The sequence below is a fragment of the Lichenostomus cassidix genome, chromosome 12 (genome assembly GCF_008360975.1).
Source record: "Lichenostomus cassidix isolate B80296 chromosome 12, HeHo_3.0, whole genome shotgun sequence".
NCBI lineage: Eukaryota > Metazoa > Chordata > Aves > Passeriformes > Meliphagidae > Lichenostomus > Lichenostomus cassidix.
Window position 1 is genome coordinate 14,348,553 of NC_139493.1, and position 18,887 is coordinate 14,367,439.

An 18,887-nucleotide genomic window follows, 5' to 3' on the forward strand; every position below is an offset into this window, starting at 1 on the left:
ATACCTAATCACTTTGATATAAACACACAGTGAATCATGGCAGGGGTCTTCTATACACATTTCTATATGCTTACAGGAAATAAGGCCATGATCTAAAGGCTGTTCTGATCAGTATCAATGTGCAGGAAGTAAATATATTTTTGGTGGTTTTCATAGTATAGCTAAACTGTTTACACTAGTGCTCTTCCAAATCATGACATCTGCTTTCAACTCAGCAATAATAATGACATCTTAATTTAATAATTAAATTAATAAGGTGCCCACTGCCTTGATCTGCTCAGTTTAAGGGCCCAATCCAGCCTGAATGTGAAAGATATTTTGGTTGGACTTGACTGGTCATTATAGAAGCAAAGTTCTTTGGACACACTGGCTGTAGTATTTCTGACTTGAACAGAATTTTTTAAAGGTTGAAGATAAGGCTGAAAGCTTCACATACAGGAAGACGTCAAGGTTTTCTCTCTTCCTGTCTTCCCCCGAACCCCAGCTGTAAAAGAGAAGAGCAACTTTCCTGCCCAGCTTGCAGGTGGTTCTTTAAAAATCAGATACAGACTTATCACCAAGCCACTGACACTGAGAGTTACGGGCCTGTTTGAATATTTCATGAAGAGAAGCTGCTCAGTACAGCAGTGAAAATACCTTGGGTTAGGAGGCATGAGGGTATGTGGTTGGTGGCAGTGGGGACTCACAGGTCAGGGAAGGGGCAAATGAGCTTGTGTGCAGGAGATACCCTTTTCTATCCCACAACCACTTTGTGGAGACCCACTTGTGCAGTCCCACCTCATGAGACAAAAACTGACCTTTATTTTCTTTTTTTCTTTTTTTGGTAAGCTTGCTTTACATGATATTATCAGATATATATGAATGCAGATTGCAGATGAAGCACTCAGCTATTTACATGGCTTGGAGTTGGTAAGCAAAGTAGTATCTGCTCTGTCCCTCTGGAACAGTGTACAACAGAGGAAGCAAGGCTGGCAGGGTTGGCATGATGTTGGACAAAGCCTGCTATAAAACCAACATGTTTGTGACAATGCACAGATAAGATCTTGCATTTCAATAGCACTTCAGATTCAAAGGGGTCACTGAAGAAATGATATGCACACAAGTTTTATCTCTCTACTGGAAAGGTTCTCTCAATAAACCAGGTGATGTTGTTTTGAATGGTTTATCAGGACAGGAAGTGAAGAATGCTTACTTCTTGCTTAAATTTCCAAAGTGACAGAGCTCTTGAAGTACAAAAGTAGCTATTTGACTATCACCACAATACTGGGAATAGGCCTTTTTCCAAGAGCAGCCACCAAGTCTTTGGTGATGACTCTGATTTGGCCTGTGTGTGTTAAATTATTTTCAAGACCTAATCCCTAAAACGATGCAATGCCCTAATGCTGTGTCTGCATTCTGCCTCGTTGAGTCAGACACCACCTCCTGAAGAGCTCATGTTCTCCTGCGGTTTCTCTGCTCAGCGCTGCCCACACCCAGTCCTGCTGTGCTCCAAGAAGGGCAAGGCATAGCCTGGGGCCTGGTGGTTACAAGCTGTGCTTATGGTCTTTGTTTCTAAGGCTACCAGGATGATGCTTTCCCTTCCAAAAAGCATCCAGATTTCCCTCCATCCCCTTTGCCTGCTTGTACACATCTCTACTGGTCAGGACCTGCCTCTGAGTAATTCACTTGCCTTCTCTGAAGGGTGTTATCTTAAAAAGAACAATGACACATGGTTTGATGCAAATGAAGAAAATATATCCTTAAATAACCAGGGTAGGTGTTGAAATCTTATTCCTTAGAGCTGTAGTCTTCAACATTTTTGACTGCATGCTCCTCTTGCTTGAATGTTGCCTTTGGGAGGAACATCTTGAGTACATCCATCATGTAAACATTATCCATTATTCCAGAGTCCCATTCAGGATTTTTGTTCGGCTGGGTGCTTCTGATATATGCAGAAATGTCCTTGTACTCTTTGTACTCTTTGCTGTCTTTTCACTGAGATGGTGTCCATTTGAAACACCATCCAAGATATTTTGGGTACTTAATCTATGCAGTGATGTTAACACAGAGCAGCTGCAAGTACGTAGTACTTGATGCCATTTCCTCCTGTCCCATCTCTTGTTACCTGGGAGCAGAGATTCAGGGAGTCATAGAGGGTGATAAGGTCCCTCCCAACCTCCTTTCCTCCAGGCCAAGCCCCTCCATAAGTTCCCTCAGTTGCTTCTTGCCAGACTTGTTCTTTAGCTTCTTCACCAGCTTTGTTGCTCTTCTCTGGACAAGCTCCAGGACTAAAATGTCTTGCTTGTAGTGAGGAGCCCAACACGGAATCAGAATGAAAGAAGGGAGGAATCCTATGAGGCAAAGATGTGACAGGATCAGCATCATCTTATACTTTATACTGTGTAATGCAGTGAAGAAGCAGCAACTCCAATATAAAGAATCCTTTTCCTGACATCTCCTGTTCTAGAGGCACCACTTCCTAGCACAAGACAAGTTTGGGCCAACCTGTTGCCTGTAACTCATTTCTGCCATTTCTTTCATTGAACCAGCTCAGTTTCCAGCTCCACAATGAAGAAGTGGCCAAGGCCATCTGTTTATCAAAGCGATGATGAAGGGAGCAACTCTATTCTTGGTAATCTCAGCTGACAGAAACTGCCTGTTCTTTGTTGTAATCAAGAAACAGTCCAGTTGGTCAGTCCAAGTTTCAAATACTAATTTCTCCAAAGCATCTGTAGTCCAAGGAAATCTATTAAATTTATCATCAAAGTCTCTTTAAATTCTCAAAAAGAGAGAAATTTGAAATTTCTCTTCAAATGAGAAAGTGTTGTGCCACTGTCAGCCTGTTCATATTTTAAATAGTGTAATCATTGACACTAAAGGTATGTTGCAAAAATTTGGTAGTTAAGACTGAGTTGTGATATTTATACCTGATTTTATACAGCTATAAAATCTGCAGTTAATATTTCTGGCATAGATTACACTCACAATACAAGTGCAAATGGTTTCTTTGAAAGCTGAATAAATGGGAGATTGGGGGAGGGAGGATGTTGCTCCAGAGGGTTTGGAACAGTAGAGTGGAAAAGCAACAAAAGCAGCACTGAACTCCCAAGACAGACTAAAAGTTGAAATATTAACATCATAATTGACATAGCTGACTTAAAAGTATCATGTCAGCTGTTAACCCTTCTAGTGCCAAAAAAAGCATTCATTTCTTGCCTGAGAAGCTGAACACTCCACTGATGGTGATTGTCACTGAGTAGAAGCAGCAAGGAGGTCCTTGTACTAGGACATACTCAAAAATCAATACTTTGGGAAATTAGGTGTTTAATGAGGACCTGAAAGGCACAATGTTTCGTATAGAGTTTTTATAAAAATACTTTTAGATAATGTTCATAGTGTACAGAATCAGAGTTCCACACAATATCTGATATTGCTAAAATATTTATCTAAATACTAGAAAGGCAAGTGTGTAACCAACCCCTTAGGAATGTTCACCAATTTTACAGCTCATATCTTTCTGGACAAAAAGTGCCAGCACAGTTAGAGCATCAAGCATGGAAAATGAGGAAAGAGCTGAGGTTTAGGGAATGTTTTCTAGAATGTTTGGGTCACCACAAGTCAGATATTCTCAAACAAATCTTGGTCAGAAATGTGGTGTAGTGGGTCTGGGTTTTGCAGTTTTGTAATACTGATGAAAAGTACACAATAGAGACTGTGGAAAGGGGTATGACCTGTTGGAAGGTACTTAGATGTAAAAGCAATTTTAATAGATCAATGCAAAGTTTTACGTCAGCAGAATTGAGAAAGCCTTGGAAAAAACCTGCACTTTTAAAGTGCATTTGCTGTTTACAAAATATTGCTAATCTGAGTGAGTGGGAGCAGTCAATATTGTACATAATGATGAGGAGTAAAAAGAGGAGCTATTTGTATTTCACAACTCTCCTACCACTGTGTTAGAAGAAAACATGGACCTTACATAAGGAAGTGAGTTAAACAAAGAATATGAGTACTTTTTGATGTTGTTGCTTCCAGGAGAGTGTGGAGTTTAGTGGAAAATGATTAAAAATATTTTTATGTAGTATACATACTGAGTATCTGATGCATACAATTTTTATCTGTAAAACATTATCCTAACATTTTCATTACAATCTTGCATTTGACTGAAATCTCTGAAGGTTGATCCAAAAACTATGGGAAATGGAACTCCTCACCCAGTATACTTTCTTCCCTTTTCTCTGAGGAGTCTCCTCTTTTTCTCTTCCAACTCTTGTTTTTGATGGTGCATTTTTTGTCCAAACACCCATTACCACTGTATCTGAACCCCTGTGAGGAGTTGCTACTCCAGGATGTGGTCAGGTTCAGAGTCACACAAGCTGATGAATATCACATTCTAGTTCTTTAATTGCCACCCCACACAAATCTTTTTTTGGCAAATAAATCAAGGAAGAAGGTTGGTGCATGATTCATTAACAGAATGCTCAGCGCAGGGAAGGCAGGAGCAGGCAGGTGGAGACAGGACATCCAAATGGTGAGGGAGAAGATGTTTGAAACAGCCTGCAGATGACCAAAGCTTTCTTTGAGGCTGACAGTAGGTTTCCTGTTCCATGTTTTACTGAAGGATCTGAAGCAGCAAAGCCCAATATTTTCCCTGTAGTTAGCTAGTGAAAGCATTGCTTAGGGAGAATCAAGACCCAGTTTCTGTTTAGATTCAGAATCTTGATTTAAATGTCTCTGATGACACAGAAAGGCCTTGCCAGGTGACTGTGGGCTGTTTCATGATGGGTTTCTCTGCCTTTCTAGCCAAGTCCTTGTGGAGGTGGGTGCAGTCACCTAGTACAATTTGTTACCAGTCTGAAAAATGACTAGGCCATCTCAGGTGTGCTGGAACAGCTGTCACTGGGCAGTCATGCCATTGCAAAACACTCTATTCAGCTGTGCATGCCTTACTCATAAGAATATGTTCCTTTTCCTCTAATTACCTTGGTGCTATTGTTACTCCCAAGCACCCTGGAACACTATTAAGCAGTAATAACTACTGATACTTGTGGGAGAAATAAATGTTAATACGTAGCTCTTTAGGAGAGCTCAGGAGGAGCACAGAAAGGGGATTTTGTCTTGTTCAGAGCATAAAGCTCCTATGGCTGAGTCTGAATGAAGGCTCGCTGTCAGGAGGGTTATACTCAGAAGACAAGCAGTTTGTTCCTGGGAATTGAACTCTGTCAGGTCAGAGAATGGGAGAGCAATACTGACAAGTTGAGCCTCTATAGTTTGTTTATTTTCCTGTTTATTTTGGTTTGCCTGATGTCTGTATCACATAGTGTGTGGCCAGCAGGAGTAGGGAAGTGATTCTTCCTCTGTACTTGGCACTGGTGAGGCCATACGTGAAGTCCAGTTCTGGGCTCCTCAGTTCAGGAGGGACAGTGAGGGGCTGGAGTGGGTTCAGAGAAAGGCAACAGAGCAGTCACTGTCCCAGGAGCTGTTCAAGGAAAGTCTGGCTGTGGCACTCAGTGCCACAGTCTGGTTGGCACTGGGGAGTTTGGTCATAGGTTGGATTTGATGATCTCAGAGGCCTTTTCCAACCTGATTGATTTTGTGATATCCAGAAATTTTTCAAGCCAAATGGAAGATCCAAACTGATGTTGAGTCAAGCCCTTGGTCTGGCTATGGTTATATGGAAATGAGCTGGAGTGGACAGGATGGATTGTATCCCTTCAACTTACTTTGAGTGCCACACCTCAGACCTTTTTTCTGGACCCGTAGGAGCCTTGTGTCTTCCCATTATGCTGAGACAGTGAAAGGAAAAGCTGAGTAAGCTGCACCTTTCACAACACAGTTACACGGGGTGATGTTCCTGGGTAAGAACACAGTGGGATGCTTGTGTTGCCAGCTGGAGCTCCTGTTTTTTTTCTTTCTTTTTCCCTTGCTGATGGTGAGGGCTCTAGTCATGTGACTTTCCACCACTGTGAGAGGGGCCTTGGGTGCTGCTTGGAGTCTGAGTCCTCAGCAGCACTTCTCCAGTCTGTCATGAGCGACCTTCCAGGGCTCCCTCCTGGAAAATATGTGTGTTGACCTGTGAGGGTAACGCAGGTGGTGCACACTCAACCATAACTTCTTAAGGTGTAACTTTAGGGCTTTCTAATGCCACACCCGATCCTCTTCCTCCTTTTGCCCTACTTCAAGAGAAGAGCAGGCTCTTGTACTGCTGCCCATCCAGGTGATTCTTGCTGAGGCTTGCTGTCGTCCGTGGCATTAAAAAACTAGAAAGGAAGTCTCCTGTTATCACTGTGCTGTGGCAAGAACACAGTTGTATTCATGTACAACCATTGCAGTCTGTTTGTAAGACATGGTATAATTGAAAAGTCTGGCACATTTCCCACAGCAAACATTGTTAATCCCCACTAGCTAGGATTAGTCACCACTCCTTACAAACCTTGACACAAATCTAGCAAGTTATTCAGTTAATCTGCACTTACAGGATAAATATTGCATCCTATGGGAAATTAAGCAGCGTCTTCTTCCTCTCCTGTTGTGCAGTGATGCATTGTGTCCTTTACACCTGAAGGTGGAAGGAAAAAATGCAATAACAGATGATAGATATTAGCAGATGCCTGCTAACACCATGCAGCTGGATCAGCAGGGAAATATAGTAACAAAATAGCTCATTGAAACCAGGCAGTGGATATAAACAGCATCTTTGTGGCACTGCAGAATTTTCCCGTTATACAACAATAAGCACTCAATGCCTCACAGCTGCAGGACTCTTCGAAGAGTCCCATCTTCCTTTTTACTGGGCATTTTCTCCTTGTGTGATCTCAAGCTGTATCTGCAAGTTGTTGGATTGGGGTGGTGTATTTCCCATCAAACTAAGGTCGCTGAGAGGAGGGTGTTTCAGGCTCTGAACTTTTGCAGTATCCAAAATGCAGCTCTAAGTTTCTTCATAGGCGATCTCTAAAACAGCAAGATCTTACTGAGTGGGTTACCTGAGATCCTATTTTTGTGGGCAAAATAGCTGAGTGGATCTGCAGAGATCAAGTTTCCAGCTCTTGAGCAATTTGGTCAGGGAACCTGGCTTGAAGCAGAGCACCAAAGAAGCTGGGAGACTTCAGCTCAGCAGCTCTGCCAGGGAGTTTCTTCCAAGCCTGAACATTGCAACTGTCCAGTGAAACAAAGACCACAAGCACAGAAAGAAGGGGACTTTTGGCTGGGGAGGTCTTTATTTGCAAAGAGTTCTGGAAATTTCTGATTCCAGTGTTATTTGATCCAAAATGTTTTAAAAATAAATTATCATTACTGAAGTATTCCCTTAGACATTAAACTCTCCCAGTGCTTTAGAACAACATAAATTCCACTTTATCTTGTGTAAATAAATAATTACATGAATGAATGGATGTTTCTTTACCTCATTGATTTATTATCTTATTGGACTGAGTAATGTTTTCAAGGACTTTAAGCTTTAATTTCACTCCCAGTCAGTGACATAGGTTTGTAAATGTTAAGCAAGGTGCTTTTGAAAAGAGACAGCTCATGGTAAGAGCTTTTTCTGCTTTGACAATCTGTCTGGTCAGTTACCCTCCTTACTGTGTGACTAAGTTTCCTTAAATCTGGTAATGAATTATGTTCCATCTTGCCCCATTCCAAAAATTGTTGTAGTAATCACATATGTGACCAGCCCTACTCCCCAGCATCTTTTCTGAGTGAGTGCTGCCTGCTGGAAGAAGTCTGGTGTGGGTTTTGTAACATATCATCACATCTGGTGATGTTTGTCTTGTCCTTGCCCTTTGCTTTTTAGTGTTGGTTGTCTGCCTAGGAAAATTTAGGATTCATTTCCATCTTATCATGGACTTAAAGGGCTAAAATAGTTCTAGATGTGATACTGGAGCTTAAAACAGTTTTACTACTGTAACTCCTGAGTACAGTGAAACTGGACTGGTTTTAACAGCTTGTGTCTACTGATGATGGATGTGGTGAGGACTGTTTTCACATTTGGTATTGGTTCAGAAACCCTCTTGCCTGTAGTCTGTATTTTTACATACTTATTATGCTTCCATCCAGTTTCCTCAAGACAGGTCAGTAGTGCAGGAAGGACGCACTCAGCTCACCAGTCAGGTCCACAGGTTGTAATATTCTTGTGCTTTCCAAGTGCATCTTTGCTGTCTGATAAACCCTGTTGGTGGGGCTCTCTTTGACTCTGCCCTACAGCTCCTGGAGGCAGGAGCTGGTATTTCTTTCTTGCCTGGAGATGACTGGGGGGAGGTAACAGACTGGTTGAGATAAATCACTAAGTCAATTGGAAACTGCCAGCAGAATTTTTCTCCCTTCTGTCCACGTCTAGAATTTACACAAGAAGGTCATGTTACTGTTGTTTCCTTTTCCACATTCCCTGTCAGACAAGGTCATTTTTGAAGCCAATGACCAGTTAAGCTTTAATTCTGCAACCATGGAAAATTATTATCAAAAAGGACAAGCTTCAAAGTAGATGATTAACTGGCACATCCGATGACTAGTTACAGTTTAACAGGATCCTTTTGCACAACTCCCTTCAGCTGTAGCAAACTTGAACTCGTATGAAAATGAGTGAGATGTAAGGGGTGACTCTCCCTTACAATGTGGCTGAATAAATCCTGGCTGAGTAAACAGAATGTAAGAGATGGTAAGAGTCCCCTCAGAACAAGCTCCCAGGAGCTTTCCCTGGAAGCCCAGATGTTGTTCCTGCTCCTAGTCCCTTGTTGCTGCTGATATAATTAACTTTGTTTTCTGTTGTCTGGGTTGTGAGAAACAGCACAGTCTAAGTTGTGCTGAGATAGGTACAGCCTCTCCTATTCCTGGACTAGTGAAGGCACCAAGGTGGATTAAAGCCAACCCCACTCCTCTGTTGGCTCAGGTTTTAGAGTACCTGAGAGCCAGGCCAGGTTTGTGTGAGATGTAGATCATCAAGGAGGGAAGGGCACAGAAGTACACCTGTGCCTGGAGGAGCAAAATGAAGGATGTGTTATCCCAACATGGCCTAAATTGATCCTTCTACTACTGTGTTTTGGCAATGTTGTTTTCCTAAAATGTAATGTTGCAAGGCTGCACTGTGTTTTGGTGCAGAGCATGTATCCAATGTTTATAGTCCTCTCATCTGAATCAACTGCAGGACTTGAACATTTCAATGTTAATAAAGGGGCGAAAAGAAGGCTGATAGAACAAAAGGGAGCACAGCTATGCAATGAAACCTTATGGAGAGAAAGACAATATCACAAGAGGGGCTTTTTAGTAAATTCATTAATTGCTTCATGTGTATACTGCATCAGGCTTTCCCTTCTGGCTTCCCTTCACTGTGTCTGAGAAGCGCATTGGGGAACCTCAAGCCATCTTGCCTCAACCTGAAATGCAGCATGTGCAGATGTGGTTAAAGCCATTCAGACCCAAACCATTATCTGCCAGCCACTGGTTATCAAAGGCACTGACATATGGGGACCTCTGCCTATATATGTCAGCAGAACATCTGGCACAGACTATACCCTCTTGTTGAAAAATTCATCCAAAATTACTTTTTCCACACTGTCCTGAGCCACTGCAGCCACCCTGCTTATGGGTATCCAGCCAAGGTTCTGTGCGACTGGCACAGATGTGTCTAGACTGGCTGAGGCTGTCCCTGTTTGACTGCAGTCTAGTCCAGAGTCCATTTGCTTACATAAGAAATAAGCAGAATTTGCCTTGCTGGTGGTTCTGGGGGAGGCAGAGAGGTATGCATCCCCATCCTGGCATCGTTCCCCAGACTCAATTATCTTGTCTTCCCCAAATGACCCCTTCCAGCTAGCCTACAGCTGAGGGCAGAAGTTAGCCTTTACTTTGGTTTATTTATGGCAGCTTCATTTTTGTTCTGTTTCCCCTATTAGTAATAAGGAATGAATTCTGTTCTTGGCTTAATCAGGGGAACTGTGAGCAGGCTCACGCCTGTGCACTTGGAGGCTGTTTTTAAAAGCTGGCTGATATCAGTATTATGGTGTAAAGCTGACAAATCTTTAAAGAGAAGGTCACAGGGCTGGCTGCAGAGGCTTGACATTACCTTCTACTGACAGTGATAGAAACTGGTGGTGTATGTCCCTGTGGTATCAAAGAATGAGATCTAAAATTCACCCCTGCCTAAAGGACTAATCTTTGAAAGTCCTTCTGAATGGCTTCTGAGCTGGGCTGGAGCAGGGCAGGCATTTACAGCTGTCCCACTGGCTGTGTCTGCCCTCCCCTTTTCCACAAGCAGCTTTGAGGCAGAGCTTTGACAGCTCTGTATGCACAGCTCAGTCAGAGACCAGAGCAAACTGGTGTCTCTGCTGGACAGCTGTTAATTGAGACCTGCAGAAATAAAAGCCTCTGGCAGTCAAAAATCTGGTTATAAGGGGTTTTCCCCTCTTTTCTTTCTAACCACATAAATGGAAACTGGGATTCTCACTTAGTGTTGTGATCCCCATTCCCAGGTCTTAGAATGAAATCTTGGATGTTTGGATGCAAGACCAAAGGAGGCAGCACAGGCAAACCCCTTGTTCCTGTTGGAGGTGCTGTCCTTGCCCTGGTGGAGCCAGGCTCAAGTGTGGGACCTGTGTGGTTACACTCCAGTTGGAAGTTCCTTGCACTTGTTCTCTGCTGTTTCAATTGTGTAACTGTTTGTGAGGAGTTGTCCAGGATGATAAACTGGGGTTTATGTCTGGTAAAACTTGTCCATAAAATGCAAGATGTTGAAAATAGGGAAACAGAGGCCTATCTCTAATGGTGCCAACAAGACAAGATTTCTGGGAAGAATACCTGAGAACAAATCAGCTGCTGCATCTGGGGATAAAGGTGACAAGAAGTGGCCCTGGAGATCTTCTTCAGGTCTGAAATAGAAGCTGATAAAGTTTAGGGAGGTGTTAACTGGTTAACCATCCTGGGCACTGTGGCTACAACAACACTGCTGTAACAACAGCAGCAGAGGCATTTGCTAACATCTTTCTCTGTAACTCCACTGGGATCCATTAAGTCCCTTGTTTCCCTGCCCTCATCAGCCTTCTACCTTTTAAAATGCAGAGTGTTCATATAAAGACATTAAAAAAAAAATCCAGAATTGATTTTACATGACAGATGTTGCTGTCAAATTTAGGAAGATGGCCAAAAGGCTAACAGAGCTGAAGAACAATTGAATACAAACATTTTTCAGTGCCAACTGATCTACTGTGTTCTAGAATGTTATTTTCACAGCAGCTTTTTCAATGCCTGAACAAGAGAGAGGCGTTATCAAGGTGAACAGGGGAATGCCAGTGGGAGCAGTGGCCTCATACTCTGGCAGTCAGTACTTTTTGAATTATGATTTTTCACAATAATTAGCTACGTCCCCTCTTTTGTTCCTGCTTTGGTGAAGTACTGCACTGTAACTGCTCCCTGTTGGGAGCAAGGAACTATTTGCATTATAGCAAATGATTCCTTAATAGAGGACTAGACTTGGTGTATTCATGCAATATGCAATTTCTTTCAGACCTCCTCACCCAGCTTAGTTAAGGCATTGCACCAGCTGACAGTGCCCATAACTGCGTAGAAAGCTGGCAGGTGGTAGTCCCAGCTGGGAGGTTGTTTCACACAGAATTAGGGAGGGTCGAAATTTGGTGAGCCTCAGGGATTGGATAATTGCTCCACTTTTGCACAAACTAAGGCTGGTTGATGCATGTTGAGGAGCTGGGTCAGAGCTGGACTTTGTAGACAGGTGCGAAGCCACTGCCTGAATGGTTTTGCACTTGATTATACCAGGAGAGGTTTGGCTCCTCCCATTTCTTCCTCCTTTTCTGCAAGGTTAAAAGTAGTGTTTATTTTGTGCCACTGGCCTGATTTCACCGGTTTATACTGCAGACTATTAGTGGGAAGTACCTAGGCACTGAAATGTTAATAGTAAATATTTCAATCAGCATGTTTTCATGTTTTATTGTCTTGTTTTTTTAGGCTTGTGCAGTTTGTAAAGGGCCGGGGGGATTCCGTAAGAAGGAACATAATGTAAATCTGTATTGTTACATACCTTCTAGTGTCAGCCTCAAGGAAATCCCAACTGCACTTCTGTTCTTTAAGGACAAGGGCAAAGAATCAGCCCCTTTTAAAAGCTCAGGAAAGCATTAAATAAGCTTTTTCTACTTTAAATAATGAAACTGCAAGAAAGTAATTTGTAAGTGTGACAGACATGGCCTATAGCCTGTGCCAGCAATCCCCAGATACCAGTGGTACTGAGAGGGGCATGCTGGGCTTGGGTGTTTGTGGTCTATGCCAGAGGCCTGTCCTTTCCATGAGGAGATGGTGGAGGAGGTTAAGGAGACTGCAAGAGCGATTAGAGGGTTACACATAAGCTGATAAAATTTAGAGGAGAAAAGCTAGTCTCAAGAAATAGGAAATGAAGGCAAAAGCAGTGAGACCTACCTGAGAAGCCTCATGGAGTAATTTCTGGCACTATTTCTTGGGGGAGATTTTGCAGAGACTTTTACAGGACAACACAGCTTAATGCTGCAACAAAACTGAGCTTCGAAATGCTCTGTGCAGCCCCTCTGTTGGCAACCACATCATACCAATCAATAACATCAGTCAATCAGCCTTCTAAAAGCACTTAGTAGTTTGGTCACAATCAGCTCCGTTCAAATGCAGTCCCAGAGTGTTGCAAGTTTAATGGAAACTGGTCCATCCCCAGTTAGTGGGGATGAACCTCTGCTGGTGTGAATGGGTTGTGTTGATTTGAATGAATTCAGGATCTAGTAGTAAAGTTTTTCTTAAAAACCTGTTCTAGGAGATGCTGCTGCTAATGTGGGACTGTATTTTCATCTTGCCTATAAATTCAGAGCTGACTGCTATAAGTACACAAATTGCTAAATCCTATAGGAACAGCAACATGCTGAGCTAATTACAGCATCACTTGAACCCACCACCCTCACAGCCTGTGCTCATGCACTGTCTCAGGACAAGGGAAAAGTCTTAACTTTGCTTCAGCGTACCTAGCCCACCTTGGATCAGAGACCTCAGGGGACTGAAACCTGAGAATTTGTCTGGAAAAAACCAAAATCAATAAGGCCTTTGGTGATGGTTTAAAGAGGTAGCTTTGAAGGTAAGTTTTTATCTTTGAAAGGGTATGTGGGGAGGAGGAAGCCAATGGCTGTGAAGGATGGATATAAGGAGAAGCCTGTAGCATGTGTATCTCCAGTCCTTCCCTTTTATTGCCTTATTATATGTTTGGTAGATGAAGAAGAAATACAAAACCAAAATAGTTGCTTGTTTTAAAAGTATTTTAGTCTTTAGCTTGAAGCTTGGGAGGGCCCTATATTGGCCTTAAGCCACATGTTTTTGTTTGTTTTTTCTCTAGGTGTCAGGAAGGATAATTTTCTCTTTTTTTTTTTCTTACTGAGCTGAGACTTGTTGGAAAAGTTCCTCTGAAATGAAACTCCCTTGGGCTTGGCAGAGTTACACTGGAATAAACTCTGTTTGTGATATATGGGCCATTGGGCAAAATATATGGCAGACCCTCTGCAGTGGTCTCTCCTTTGTGTCTTGCCAACCACACAGGGACAGTGTGGAAGTGATCCAACAAAATTTTTATATAAATCTTCACAAAGACAAGGGACAAAAAGAAGGTTAATACAGTCAGGAGGCTGAATGCTGGGCATAGAAGGCACCTGGTTTATCTCCATTGAACCAAATTGTACCACAAAACCTGTGTGCATCAGCACAAATGACAACAGGGGTTCAAAAGCTCTCTGGGTCTGGCCAGAAATCTCCATCCAGGCAGCATTTTCTTTTACCCTTCTTGCAAGAGCATATCCTGCCCTGCTGTTACTGCTGTAGGAATAGTTGGGTTTAAAACTCTAATTTGCTAATGAGCCATGGCATTGGTTTGGGTCAGTTTGAGTGTTCACTCTCTGAATCTGTTCTGTGAAAGGAACAAAAAAAAAAAAAAAAAGTTTTGATTGGAGTAGAACAAAATAATTTTGTGTTATTAAACAGCCATTACTGGGCTAGCAGCTCCTTGCTCCATTCTCTTCTAGAAGCCAGGCTTGGTGCATGGTGAAGAGAAGCCCCCTTTTCCATTTGGAAGAAGTGTGGTATAGCAATAATGGATTTGAGACCATTTCTTTCTTTCCATTACCTTGTTGGGCAAGTGAAAACACTGGCAGGGTTGTGTACCTTGCTTTCTGAGGGACATGTGTTCTGCCCTGCCTTCATTTCTTGATGCCAGAAAAATTCTTCTTATAGACAACACCAAGCTGAAATTCTCTGGGTATCAAGACTCCTGTTAATATCCTGTTAATATGCAGAGAGTACTCTGTATGTTCAAATATTTGAAGAATGTATTTCAAGGTTTTTATAATGAGGGTGGGAAGGCCCTGGCACAGGTTGCCTGGGGATGCTATGGCTGCCCCATCCGTGGGAATGTCCAAGACTGGGCTGGATGGGGCTTAGATCAGCATGGTCTAGTGAAAGGTCCCCCTGCCCATGGCAGAGGGGTTGGACTAGATAACCTTTAAAAGGTTGCTTCCAACTCAAGCTATTTTATGATTCTATGATATCAACTAATCGCCTAGTTAGAGATAAGACACAAAAGAGCAACTCTGCCAAGGGAAATGAGATTCCTGTGCCACTGAATGAAATATTATCTTGTGTGAACCAGACAAAATGTGGGCTCAGAACCTCCATGGTCAACCCAACTACAGTGGTTTCAAAGCAGATCTAACCGCTCTACAAAGAGCTTTTCTTTTTTTTCCATTTCTCCTAGACAAAGGACTTATCATGGAAGTGAGGATGAGAAAGAACAGGACATCCCATCAGTCTGCTGTCAAATTAAACCTGGTAGGAAACCCAACTTCCAGCTGGCATGTTGCAGTGGCCAAAAGAGCTGAGACCAAAACCTATCTCCAAAATTCCAGCTCTGCAATCAGATCCAGGACGAGACTGGTTTAGAGCAATTCCACCCTGAACACACTTTCCTTTTTCCATCAGACAGCCATTTCATGGTTTTAAGAACCAGAGGCTATGTCCAATGGACTTTTTCTCTGTGAATTTGTCTAAGTTGGTGCAAAATCCAGTTCTGGCCTCTGTAACAGCTCTTGGCATGTGGTTGTCCAATTCCACCATACATGAAGATATACAGTCAGTTAAGCTGCAGATATTGCTCCTTGTTAAGCAAACCACATCCCAAGGCCTTGTTTATAACATGATGGGAGGGACAACATTTGCAGACTGTTTCATGGCAACTGAAATCATAATTAGCACAGCTATCTTCATATGTTACAAGATAATTTTTCTTCCGGAGGGGGTGGGTGTTAAAGATTATGTAAATAATTAATTAAAATGAAGGACTCACTACTAGTTTGCTCTCTAGCTGTAATTTGGTAGACAAAATTGGGTAACATATATTCTTGAGCCATCATTGTAGATTAAAATAGCAATGGGGTTTTAGAAAAGGTTCTTTTGCTGCTTTCTGGTTCATGTCATCCTTTTCAGAGGGAAAAGAGTCATGACAGTGTGACTTTTTGAGCTGGATGTGAGCTGTGCAGGTAGTTTAGTGCCATGAAGGGAACTGTATGGTCCTTCAATTCTCAGGCATGCCTGAGAGCAAAAGTGAGTGACAGCACAGCAGTCTGTATGGTATTAGCTATAATTACAGGCTGCCATTGTTTGTCAGACCAGGAGCAGAAGTCAAATATTTACTGTTTCTGAGTTTTCTGAGAGTGGGCCCAGTCCTGCACTGTTAAACAGACTGATCTGAAAGGTGTCAGCACCTGCTCCTGCTCTTTGTCAGTAAATGCAAGCAATGCAGCAATCAGGTTCAGAGCTGACAGCACATGGTTGACTTCGGAGCTTTTTGTATTTTTAGCATTGCTGGTGTCAGAGATACCAACAGCAGAATGATCCCAGTGATTCTCACTGAGTGAGAAATTATTCATGCTCTGTAAAAATAAAGCTTGATGCAAGCAATCCTGTATCCACTGAAATGAGGGCTGCAGCCCCCAGACTTTTGAAAGACCCTTTCCCTCCCAGTTCTTTAGAGAAGACATGCAGGTTTTCCTGTTAATGTGCATCCCTGTCTCTGGGCAGCTCTCCTGAGCAGCGTTTTCTGCCATCACTCCCTTTTGCCTTGGCCCGGCACTGAAGCTGAGCATTTAGGAGATTTGAATTCAGATTCCATTTGACATCCCCAATACTGGCATTAATTGTTCTGTTCTCCACTTCAGCCAGATGTTGGTCTCTTCTGTAAAGCAGCCTGTGACAGTTAATGTTTCCCTCTGACCATTCCTCTGATGTGTAATGGGAGAGACAGTGTGAGATTGTGATACCGGAGTGTCTTGTCTCTGGCCATCTGCTCCGGGTGCTTTTTGAGGCACCGAGAAGGTTCTATTTCCAGACAAGTAGCACTTGGTTTCAGTAGGAGAATCTGAATCTCTAGTAAAAGGTTTTACATAGACTTCATATAAAGTAGGGGGAGGGAGTGTGAGTGGGAAAAAATATTTTAGTAATGCTTGTGGTTTACAAGGTCTTATATTTCAACAAATGGTATGTGGATACCATACAAAGGCAGTTGTAGAAGCAATTCAGAGAGCTGATATCTCTTTTAATGAATTAATTACTTGGCCTCTATGAAAGGAAGTTCACAGATGTGCCAGAAGCAGACAATATTGATACAGAAGGCTGGTACTGAGTCTCCATACCTTTGACAGTTGTTGGTCATATCTAAACCCTTCTCCTTGTAGCAGCATATCATATGCAAGGTCGCTCTCTGAGGCTCCATCTGCGCAGTGGGACCGAGGAGAGGGCATGAGGTTTTGCCCTGGGATCTGCTGGCTGAGCTTTGATGAGGAATGTAATTCTCTCACCCAGAGAGTTCTGCATCCTCACAAAAACATCTTGAGACAAGTGGAGCAGCTCATTGTATTTCCACAGGCAGGGAAATACTCTTGTAAGATTGAGGTTTTTCACTCATCCTGTGCCTGCTCCGCAGTGCAGAGCTGCTCTGTGCGTGGTCCTGTGCCAGGCAGATGAAATGACTCAGCTGCAGGAACTGAAATAATGATTCAACTAGAAGTTTAAACAAAAGTTGCAGGATGGCAAAAAAGCCTTCTGTGGACTTTCCACTGTTCCAACAACTACTTATGACCTTTCATACTGTCAGATAAGTGGCTTTATCAGACAAAAACCTGAAGCAGGAACCCAGCTTGTTAACAGAATCACTTGGGTTGCAAGTGACATTTCTTTCCTTCCCTTTACAAGCTCGATTGCCACATTTTAAATGGCAATATTTATTCTGAGAAGAGTTAACTGAGACTTTAGCCATATCATTGATTTATGCACCAGATACCGTCAAATTGTATTTGCATTAAAGAATGAGTTGTAAGCAGGGAACTGGAAACTGTAGCTTAAAAGGTGAATATCTTCTGGATATCTAAGTTCAGATCTTAGGTCACATCTTAAAGTGAGTAGTAACAACCCCTGGAGTCTTCAGGGGGGTGTCTTTCTTGTCTCCTTTTTTTAAAAAAGGGAAAAATTCAGTTGAGTAAGGCAATGCAGAGTTGGCACTGTTAAGAACAAGATGGAGACTGGCTGAGAAGTCAGGCCAGACTTGAGGTGCACCTGCAGAACAGTGTATAACCATATATAAGAGGTCCAGTTTATTAATTGATTTATTAGATTTATGTGTTCATTTAGGGCTTTGAGTAACCTCATCTATTGAAAGATGTCCTTGCCCATAGCAGGAGGGTTGGCGTGGATGATTTTTAAAGGTTTCTTCCAGTCCAAATCATTCTATGATTCCTCTACGTTACAGGTACAGCTACATAAGGAGGCCAATGTATGGAGCACTTTAAGGCTTTTCAGAACTCATTCAGTCCTTTCCAAAAATCCCAAACTTCGCCCAGTGTTCATTGGAATGGATTTTATTTACTCTCTTCTGTCTCATGTAGAGAAGCAAAAACTTCAAATATGCAACAAGGAAGAAGGAAAGCAAGGAAAACGGCAACCTGTTGCAGATGTGTGCCTTGAGCAAACTTCAGAGTGCTCCCAAAATCACAAATCTTGTTCCCAAACATACGGACAAGAGTTTCACACTGAAATGGTTGTCTGGTTTAGGTGGAATGGGAGAGGGATTTAGACCATAAAAAAATATCCATTTTCTTGGATTTGAGTTTAGAAATAGCTTAAAAATCTAGCTTGAGGTAGTTGCCTGTTATGGAAAATTGCAACACAAGGAGCTAAAACTTAGCCAAGTTATGTGCAAAAGGGAACAGAGCTGGATGCTGAAAAGTCCTGGGCAGGCTGTACCAGGAGCATGGTAATGCAATCTGTAACCTAAAGTATATGTTATGTAAACATAGCATTTTCTGTAATGTGAAGTATAGCTGAAAGTGTGTGATAGGGAGAGAGGGAACATTTAGCAGCTTCTGGTGTGTTTACTTTTGAGAAATTGCAAACGGATGTTAGAGAACCTGCTTCATGAATGCCATTTAGATTAGGAGACAAGGCAGATAAGCAATGCTGTTGAAAATGCTGAAATTACCCAAGAGAATGGTATGAAGCTGTGTCAAGGGAGGTTTAAGTTGGATATTAGGAAAAAGGTTCTTCCCCCAGAGGTTGGTTGGGCACTGAACAGGCTCCCAGAGCAGTGGTCAGCAGAAAGCTGCCAGAGTTCAAGGAGTATTTAGACAATGCTCTCAGTCACAGGGTTGGATTGTTGGAGTATCCTGTGCAGGGCCAGGAGTTGGACTTTAATGTTCCTTGTGGGTCCCTTACAATTTAGAATATTCTATGATTCTACATTTCTAAATGCCAAGACCCTCAGACGTTAAGGCAATGTTCTTCTGGGAACCTACAGGACAAAAAAAACCAAGCAGATCCATAGACTCCCTCTCCCTAAGAATATAACTCATCAGAGTCCTAGGAAA

At 42.4% G+C, this 18,887-nt stretch overlaps 1 long non-coding RNA gene across 1 annotated transcript; it reads right to left on the bottom strand.

The window, feature by feature from the left end:
* Positions 1-264: 264 nt before the first annotated feature.
* On the bottom strand, positions 265-17,035 carry LOC146431788 (uncharacterized). Its single transcript, XR_014854763.1, has 3 exons — positions 16,662-17,035; positions 6,453-6,535; positions 265-2,330 (listed from the first exon to the last, which is right to left on the bottom strand). It is a non-coding gene; the product is annotated as an uncharacterized LOC146431788 (long non-coding RNA).
* Between the last annotated feature and the right edge of the window lie 1,852 nt (positions 17,036-18,887).